The sequence below is a fragment of the Schistocerca serialis genome, chromosome 4 (assembly GCF_023864345.2).
Source record: "Schistocerca serialis cubense isolate TAMUIC-IGC-003099 chromosome 4, iqSchSeri2.2, whole genome shotgun sequence".
NCBI lineage: Eukaryota > Metazoa > Arthropoda > Insecta > Orthoptera > Acrididae > Schistocerca > Schistocerca serialis.
In genome coordinates this window covers 282,274,906-282,285,648 of record NC_064641.1, presented here as the reverse complement: position 1 = coordinate 282,285,648, position 10,743 = coordinate 282,274,906, and the positions used below count along the sequence as shown (strand labels likewise).

Sequence of the window (10,743 nt, the reverse complement as noted above, 5' to 3'; positions counted from 1 at the left end):
CTTCATCAGAGATTAGCAGCATCTTCACACATACGTTATGCTCAACTGCAAATTCAGAGAAATGGAGGGATCTGACGACAATATGTTTGTCTTGCTCATCTGAGTTGCATTTCTCAAGGCCATAAACATGAACTGATATACCAATATTCTGTACACCAAATTTAGGTACGTCATGGATCTTGAAGGGGAACCCAATATCATCAAAGTTACAACACCCATGAATGTAGATATTTTTACTGTATGGAGATGTGGACTGTGAAATTTTTATGTAATTTCTCTTGCAAGGCAGGACTGACCAGGCAAAACAAGCGCCTTCATCCTCATTTTTGACGTCAGTACATACCTGCTTGGCGGCTATATCCTTAGGGAACTTGATATAGCAGGAGCCTCCATTTACTGTATCGTAGACATGTGTGTGGATGTCAAGGTGTAATACTTGGCTGAATGCGTTAGGTGACCCTCTAATTTCCATCTCGGAAAACCTGGTCTGTATAGCATTCACGGTGGATTTTTCGAGTCATTGGGTAACTGATGTGCTCTACAATATTACGCCATTACCCCCAAAGATAGCGAAGGCGTGTCTCGCGAACAACACTGTAGCCTTGTTTGGAGGGATGCAATAGTTTTCAGTACAGCAGCATGTTGCATTTAACTGTGGAATACTGCGGATCGTTAATGATTTTGAGGAGCTCTACTTCCAGCACAGGGAGGCATGCTCTGAGAACCCCTACTGGGTCACGGTATGCTGCTGCTGGATTCATAATCCATGTGAATGAGATCTGTTTCTCAAAGCCATCAGCAATCACTGAGAATTCTAACTGCTGTTCACTAAAGGGGCCAACGGCCTTGCCGCAGTGCTACCACCGGTTCCCGTCAGATCATCGAAGTTAAGCGCTGTCGGGCTGGGCTAGCACTTGGATGGGTGACCATCTGGTCTGCCGAGCGCTGTTGGCAAGCAGGGTGCACTCAGCCTTTGTGAGGCAAACTGAGGAGCTACTTGAATAAGAAGTAGCAGCTCCAGTCTCATAAACTGAAACGGCCAGGAGAGCGGTGTGCTGACCACATGCCCCTCCATATCCGCATCCAGTGACGCCTGTGGGCTGACTATGATACGGTGGCCGTTCGGTACCGTTGGGCCTTCCGAGGCCTGTTTGGATGGAGTTTAGTTTTAGAGTTTTAGTTCACTAAAAGGATGCGGGAGGAAGTTACCACTAGCCACAGGATTACTACTATCAATGCTGCCCACTAAAAGAACAGGGGAGGACACTGCCGCTAGCCACAGGATTACCATCACTGTAACTATGGCTAGTTGACAAATGTTGATGCTGGCTGCTTGGGGAGCAGTGAGGTGCAAACTCCTCGTGGCTCTGGCGAGAATGTGGGGAAGGACATGGTGCATTGCCCCAGTGTGAGCAGCCTGGGTCTGGCTGTAGAGATATTTGTTGCCACAACCGTGAGCCAGTTGCCAGAGGGAGGTTGGTCCATGTACATCAGAGCTGTGCTGGTGCAGATGTGGCAGTCGGGGGGGGGGGGGGGGGGTGTCAGCTGTGGCCCCTAGTGCAGCGACAAGGTCTGCCTTACATAATGGAGTGAGCCATACAGGACCTCATCTAGATGACTGCTTCTTCACTGCCCTGTTACCTGAACCACAGCATACTGAGGGGATGGTTGTTGTCCCTCAGTGCGAGTGCTGGAAGAATAATGAAAAAAAATTTAGTGCAACATTCCAGACATTGCTTCCTGCTGCTACAAGGAAAGAATATTGATTATATGTAAGGGCCGTGAGTGTGTATTAGTTAGCTGTATTGCTCTGGCTCCATGACATATCTCTCAGGTCACTGGGAATCAACTCCTGAATGTCCTTATGGCGATGCAAACCTGCCTCCATTTGCTCCATCTATTATGGTATCCCATCATTCTTGCCCAAACCACTGTGGATGTATCGACCCAACTCCCCTACGTAACCTACAACACATTGATCTAATAGAATAAAAATGTATACACACAAAACTATGAATTTCTTTTTAGAATATACACTTACACCATGGCTGTGATGTGGGTGATATCACAATCTCTGGATGATGTCACAACCTCTGTCCCTCCCTGCTCCTGATACTCATCATCTACAACAACAGAGAATATATCTGAGACAACGATATATTATGTGTACACAGCATTAGGATGAAATTTTAAAAGGAAAAAAAAAAATTTTAACGACTATGTCTCAGACTCTTTGAACAGTAACATATTACTTATACACACAGTAATACAAAGAAGAAGAAAAAAATGTACTTACAACATTGATACTGCTGCTGTTATTGCGTCTCAGCCTCCACCAAATCCAGTATTTCATGGATACATGCTGAAGAAGAAGACATGTATTCAACACTACAAAATTCGCAGTGCGAGAAGGATAAGTTGCAGTTATTGATTGGAATATGTGGTTACCTGGTCATTCTCCTTGCTTATGGCATTTGTCACTGGCACTGCTACTATTACTGACTGAATGTTTCATTTTGTTGTGCAAACAGTCAGTGCACAACCAAACAAATGAAGACTAGGAACGCTGATAAGCAAACGAGGAAATACACAGACAACCTGATGCAGCCACAGACGATCATATAATGAGGACGGAGGTGGATGTTGTGGAGAGGGGGGGGGGGGCTGAGATTTTGTATAGGTTCATTGATTAGCACAGTATTTGGGAGGGGAGAGAACACCTTGGTCTGCGTGTTTAGACACATTGGTTCATGTGGGTGTTCACACAGACAGGAAGTAACCAACTGAGAGAGAGAGAGGGACTGGAAGTGAGTCTGAAATTTCCTGGTCAAAAGAATGCTGCCACCCAATGCTTTTTTTCAAGGTCTTTGGTGTATAGGCATGTACGTCCACTCAGACCAGTATTGGCGCACGCAGCTTCTCTCAGTGGACTGTGTGGCCCCTGACAGCATTTCTGTGTGCACAGTGTTATCTCACAGTCAGCACAGTGGTGGACTGTGTTGCCTTCAACAGCAGTTTCTCTGCTATGTAGCAGTTGGGACAGTGCTTCAGTACAGTGGGCAGGCAGCGAGTGAAGAAGAGTGATTGTAAATCACGTGTTACATGTTTATAAAAAGTTTCACATTGCTCCCGCAAATTAATAGTCAGTCAATCAATTTGATGGATTGTTCCCAAGAGTGGAATGAATTGCCCGTCATTTTTATTTGTTGGAGTGGATGGTTGTAAGGTAGAATGTCTATTTATTTTAAGGATATATCAGCCATCCTCTCCCAACTAAGGAGAAGAATATAGGGTCATCAATCGATCAATCAGTTTGATTGACAGCTGTCAAAATTGTATTGAGGGAAGGGGGAGTGGGAGGAGTGGGGAGTGCTCATGCTGGGGGGAAGGCTGATGTAGAGAGGTGGGGGTTTCTCAGAAGGACTGATTATTCCCAGTGGGTCACAAGACAGCCCTCAAGGGGTCATAAATCAGTTAGCATAACAATAGGTCATAATCAATCAGCTGTCAAAAATTGTGCTCGTTCTCTCTTTGCTCCACTATTAACATACAGGATGTTCATTTTAACTGAAGAATTGAAATATTTCGAAAACAACACAATAGATGAAAAAAGATAATTCCAATTTGTTTGTCTCGGAGAGGGACATCCAATGATATCACAGTTGGTTCCCATTTCCATCCTGTGCGTGGGTGGTGTGAGGCAACTTTCAGGTCTTCAATGGAAGCTCCATTTTTGTTATTGCAATTCCGATTCAATTGCAGAATCTACATACTGTTTTGTCTGAAGCACTTTCTTAGCTTCACCACAGATGGCGCTGTAATCGGAAGAATAGAAATGGACATATAGTCGGAATTTATGACATGCTACTCAATGTCCCTAGAATATCAAATGGCACATGGGACCCAAGCTACATGCTGCGAGGCTAACAGAGGCCAGTATTTCATAATTTCTAATTGGAAACCCCATTCGCAATTTTGTGTTCCTCTGTCATATTGAACTGGGGACTGCTCGACACGGCACTGTGGCTGTCGCTCAAGGCGAACGCTACTCTATTTTTTCAATTAGAGTTAGTCTACCGCCAACTTCAACACACTTAGTGATCTGCTTTTGAAATTACCGTACACAGGACAGAAGCATATCTGTGAGAATGTCAGCACAGACTTTTCCGATGTGATTGACCATGACTTCACAGCCTGTTGGCAATTGCTGGTACGCCTTATCACTTAAATATCTCCACAGAAAGAAATTTGGTGACGTCAAATCCAGCTACCTAGCGGGTCAATTAATGGGGCCGCCTTTGCTGATCCACCGACCAGTGTAAGTATGGTGTACTAACTCCTGTGCTTCAACTGTGTAATGCACTGGACAACTGTCATGCTGAAAAGTAGTACCGGTAGTTACTGTTTCAAAAACTTTCGATATTTGTTTTCTTTCAAAGTGTCGTCGATATAATATGGACCAGTGAGTTTGTTCCCCATGATGCCACACCATATGTTACCGAACAAAGACACTGAAGGTTAGCTTGCCGTAACCAGTGGGGATTGTCTACGCTCCAGTAATGCATTTTATGTTGGTTTGCGCTATCATAGTTTGTGAATGAAGACTCATCGGAAAATAGTATCTCGGTGAAGAAAGTGGGGGCATTTACAATTGTTGACATGCTCATTCACTACTCAGATACCAATCAGGCTTCCATAGGCATTGCAGCACAACATCTACCTTACGAAAGGTAACAGATTACCTGAAGCTTACCATAGGTCCACAAGAGGCAACTATCATGTTCTTCTTAGACTTCAGGTAAGCCTCTGACACTGTCGACCATGACTTTTGCTTGCGAGACTTAGCAGCTTAAATTTCTTGCTAAGTGCAGTGCAATAGTTTCACTCATACCTGACCCATGTCTGGCACCATAAAGTTGAAATGGAGGTAGGTAACATAAAGTGTCCCCCAGGGTTCAGTGTTAGGTTATATACTGTTTTCATCGCCTGTAAATGATGTGTCATCAGCTTTGCCCTATTGCAAATAGCACATGTATGTTGTTGGCCTCCAGTTGTATCCCAGTGCAAAATCAATAAACCTGAAGACAGCTGTAGATAATCTCAGTGGCAACCTGTGCACACTATCAAAATGAACATGGAATGTGGGGTTGAAGCTCAACCCCGTCCAAAACCCAAGCAGTACTATTGGTCATGCTAGGCTCATTAGCCCAAAATATCAGAAAACCCTTCCATTTTTAAACATCAATGGGACAAATATAAACTTCTCTTCCTCAGCATAGAGTCTTAGTGTAACAATAGATGAAAATCTAAATTGGACTGAGCACATAACTATAGTGTGCAAGAAGGCATCAACACCTCTTCAGGTACTACAAAAATGTAAAAAACTCTCTTCCTTCTTAACCTGAAAAAGAGACTTGTACAAGCACTTATACTTGCAATCATTGATTATAGCGCAGTTATCCTGCAAGATCTTTCGCAGTAAAGCTCACAGCTTGTGGAACTGTTTATGAATGCTTGTGTCCGTTACATATCTGTGATTTTCGAGTCTTTGATCATGTTTCACCATCATATGTACAGCTATCCTGGCTGCATGCAGATAAGCGCAGAGAGTACACATCCTCTGTCTTCTCTAAGATCTTATCAACGTATGCTGATCCTCATATCTCTCCTTGACCTTAATGCTCATGTCTGAATAACATGGCGCAACACCCAATCACATCAGCGAAAATACTTTTTGTCCCACGCAATCATTCGCCCGGTTTCATGAAGTCCATCTTGGTAGGAGAAACTAGACTCTGGAATAGCCTCCTGAATATATTAGAGAACTGAACAACATCTCCAGTTTCAAAAGACAGTGAGACATATCTAGTGAAGCAACGATAATGACTGCCATTGTTCCACTTGTCAGCCCTTTACATACCTCTTTCCAACCAGATCTTCCTCATTTCCCAGTATTCTTATCTGGTACGTTCCTCTTAAATTTCCTTTCCTCAGAAGTCGCTATTTCAGAAACCATAAATTTTGGTCGTCTATAAATTCTTCTTTACCTTCCTTTACCCTTATTTTTACTATTGTCATTATTATTACTATTATTATTAATATTACTACTACTAATGACTAACTGTGTCAGCCTGACAGTGTACCCCGTCATGTAGCAGCATCAGTGAGGGAATGATTTGTGGGCAATAACATTGATGAAATTAACTGGCCCGCGCAGATGCTCAATCTGAACACAATGGAACAGCCTTGGAGTGAGTTAGAACGTCGACTTCCCTGCAGACCCCGTTGTCCAACATCACTACCTTAATTATCAGAATATATAATTAATCTACGTATTTATTATTATTCATGAAAATGTGAATTACGTGGCCTATTTGAGCTTCCCAGATCTTAGGCCGTACGTGTGTAGAATAAACGAAGAAGTAATCACTACTCTCTCTGGTTTCGTCTCTTGAGATAGAATGGTTCAATATTCCTCAACAGTAGTTCATAAACCTCACTAGAAGTGTCGAAAGCAGAGTTCAAGCCGTCATAAAGGCGAAAGATGGACACACCCCGCGTTAATGTCCACTAATAGGTATCTGCTATCAAGTGACAAGTCCGAGAATTATCGCACAATCAGCTTAACAGCTCATGCATCCTAATTTCTGACAAGAATAATATACAGAAGAATGGAAAAAAATTGAGGATTTGTTACATGACGAGCAGTTCGTGCTTAGGAAAGGCAATCCTGAAGTTGCAGTTGATAATGGAACCGAGACTAAAGAAAAATTAAGACACGTTCATAGGATTTTTCGAGCTGGAAAAAGCGTTCGACAATGTAACATGGTGCAAGATGTTCGAAATTCTGAGAAACATAGGGATAAGCTGCAGGGAGAGACAGGTAACATACAACATGTACAAGAGCCAAAAGGGAACAGTAAGAGTGGATGACAAAGAACGAAGTGCTTGGATTAAAAAGAATGTAAGACAAGTTGTAGTATTCCGCCCCTACTGTTCAGTCTGTACATCAAAGAAGCAATGACAGAAATAAAAAAGATTGGTTCAGGAGTGGAACTACAGTTCTAGGTGAAAGGGTATCAATGATAAGATTCGTTGATGATATTGCTATCCTGAGTGAAAGTGCAGAAGAATTACATGATCTGCTGAATGGAATGAACAGTCTAGTGAGTATAGAATACGGAAGTAGAGGGACAAGGAGGACACCACCCCTCATTCTATTGTTGTCAGATGTACCCAAGATGGCTGCGGTGACGTCATCCAAGATGGCGTCGTGTAGACTTCGCAACAATGCATGACGTCATTCAGGATAGCGGATTTTGGCGGGAAGATAGGTCAATTGGGCTATCTCCACTAACCTAACCCTCCAGAAAAATGGCAGGAAGTTCAAATTCCAGCAGGATAATATGTCACTCCTAAGAAAATAGCTGGAAGATATGTCACTTGAGGTTTTGTTGCTAATCTAACAAAATCATGGGAAGAAGGTCAATTGGGCTACCTCCACTAACCTAAGTCACCCGACTGCCACGTCCTCCTATGAACTGGTGCCACGTTTGAATTTAGGCAGTAAACAAAGCTCACTTGGGGTTTCGCTACCAACCTAACAAAACTGTTGCAAACGAAGCTCACCTCCACTAACCTAAGTCACCAGACCGCCACCTCTCCCTCGGGGTTGGTGAGAAAAGGACTCAGCCTGCACTAGGCCAATGGATAGAGCAATTTTTTATGGATGGAGTATATTTATCACAGAACACGCTCTGACATGTCCCACAGCATACAACTTGCAAACTACTCCTACATAACTCCTGTATAAGACTCTATGCACACACTCGGTTGCTAATTGTAAACAGTAAAAATTAACCCATTGCACAGCCTACAGACACGCAAACCACTCCTGAATAAAGCAATACATTTACTTCTATAGAGTTAAACAACTCATAAATTGTCAAAATAATAATCCTTCTAAAATACTTTGCTTGCTAATCGCCAACTGTCCAAATCATACACCAGTCCTTATACTTAGTATGTACTGGGCTTCTTTCGTGATCAAGTGTAGTTTTGAGAAGATGGTGCGTTTGTGGTGGAGTGTTATTCCCTCCCATATAAATTGTTCGATCGGCTGCTTCTGCACACTTTGTGCCTTTATTTAGTTGAGGGAAGATCGATTATGGTGTGTTGGACGCACGTTTGACTGTTCTCTAGGCGTGGGAAAGACGCTAATTGGTTTGTAAAGTATATTGATCATCTGGAATCTGTTAGATGACCGACTTCGGTATTCGAGAGTGCGAATATCAGTTCACTCTACTTGTTTCTAGTTAGTCAATGGTTTACAGCACACTGCACCTCGCAAAAATTTGGTGTTTGTGGAGAAATAATTTACAGTCTATATCTTGTGCATTATGTTGTGTTAGGGATCGGGAGGCTAGTGATGTGTTCTTGATATTGAGAAGTACAGCGAAAATTGTATAATATTATTGCGAAAATAGGGTGTTCTTGTAACCGGTGAGTCTGGATATGTGCATAGAAAAGCGAGCAGGAAAGGAAGCATAGACAGTAACGCATTTGTATCTACATCTACATCTATACTCCGCGAGCCACCTTACGGTGTGTGGCGGAGGGTACTTATTGTACCACTATCTGATCCCCCCTTCCCTGTTCCATTCACGAATTGTGCGTGGGAAGAACGACTGCTTGTAAGTCTCCGTATTTGCTATAATTTCTCGGATCTTTTCGTTGTGATCATTACGCGAGATATATGTGGGCGGTAGTAATGTGTTGCCCATCTCTTCCCGGAATGTGCTCTCTCGTAATTTCGATAATAAACCTCTCCGTATTGCGTAACGCCTTTCTTGAAGTGTCCGCCACTGGAGCTTGTTCAGCATCTCCGTAACGCTCTCGCGCTGACTAAATGTCCCCATGACGAATCGCGCTGCTTTTCGCTGGATCATGTCTATCTCTTCTATTAATCCAACCTGGTAAGGGTCCCATACTGATGAGCAATACTCAAGAATCGGACGAACAAGCGTTTTGTAAGCTACTTCTTTCGTCGATGAGTCACATTTTCTTAGAATTCTTCCTATGAATCTCAACCTGGCGCCTGCTTTTCCCACTATTTGTTTTATGTGATCATTCCACTTCAGATCGCTCCGGATAGTAACTCCTAAGTATTTTACGGTCGTTACCGCTTCCAATGATTTACCACCTATGGCATAATCGTACTGGAATGGATTTCTGCCCCTATGTATGCGCATTATATTACATTTATCTACGTTTACGGAAAGCTGCCAGCTGTCGCACCATGCATTAATCCTCTGCAGGTCCTCCTGGAGTACGTACGAGTCTTCTGATGTTGCTACTTTCTTGTAGACAACCGTGTCATCTGCAAATAGCCTCGCGGAGCTACCGATGTTGTCAACTAAGTCATTTATGTATATTGTAAACAATAAAGGTCCTATCACGCTTCCCTGCGGTACTCCCGAAATTACCTCTACATCTGCAGATTTTGAACCGTTAAGAATGACATGTTGTGTTCTTTCTTCTAGGAAATCCTGAATCCAATCACAAACCTGGTCCGATATTCCGTAAGCTCGTAATTTTTCACTAAACGTAAGTGCGGAACCGTATCAAATGCCTTCCTGAAGTCCAGGAATACGGCATCAATCTGCTCGCCAGTGTCTACGGCACTGTGAATTTCTTGGGCAAATAGGGCGAGCTGAGTTTCACATGATCTCTGTTTGCGGAATCCATGTTGGTTATGATGAAGGAGATTTGTATTATCTAAGAACGTCATAATACGAGAACACAAAACATGTTCCATTATTCTACAATAGATTGACGTAAGCGAAATAAGCCTATAATTATTCGCATCTGATTTATGACCCTTCTTGAAAATGGGAACGACCTGCGCTTTCTTCCAGTCGCTAGGTACTTTACGTTCTTCCAGCGATCAACGATAAATTGCTGATAGAAAGGGGGCAAGTTCTTTAGCATAATCACTGTAGAATCTTAAGGGTATCTCGTCTGGTCCGGATGCTTTTCCGCTACTAAGTGATAGCAGTTGTTTTTCAATTCCGATATCGTTTATTTCAATATTTTCCATTTTGGCGTCCGTGCGACGGCTGAAGTCAGGGACCGTGTTACGATTTTCCGCAGTGAAACAGTTTCAGAACACTGAATTCAGTATTTCTGCCTTTCTTCGGTCGTCCTCTGTTTCGGTGCCATCGTGGTCAACGAGTGACTGAATAGGGGATTTAGATCCGCTTACCGATTTTACATATGACCAAAACTTTTTAGGGTTCTTGTTTAGATTGTTTGCCAATGTTTTATGTTCGAATTCGTTGAATGCTTCTCTCATTGCTCTCTTTACGCTCTTTTTCGCTTCGTTCAGCTTTTCCTTATCAGCTATGATTCGACTACTCTTAAACCTATGATGAAGCTTTCTTTGTTTCCGTAGTACCTTTCGTACATGATTGTTATACCACGGTGGATCTTTCCCCTCGCTTTGGACCTTAGTCGGTACGAACTTATCTAAGGCGTACTGGACGATGTTCCTGAATTTTTTCCATTTTTGTTCCACATCCTCTTCCTCAGAAATGAACGTTTGATGGTGGTCACTCAGATATTCTGCGATTTGTGCCCTATCACTCTTGTTAAGCAAATATATTTTCCTTCCTTTCTTGGCATTTCTTATTACACTTGTAGTCATTGATGCAACCACTGACTTATGATCACTGATACCCTCTT

The 10,743-nt window shown here is 42.8% G+C and overlaps 1 pseudogene; it reads left to right on the top strand.

Moving 5' to 3' along the window:
* The first annotated feature begins 836 nt into the window (after positions 1–836).
* Positions 837–954, top strand: LOC126475948 (5S ribosomal RNA; annotated as a pseudogene).
* Positions 955–10,743: the final 9,789 nt, after the last annotated feature.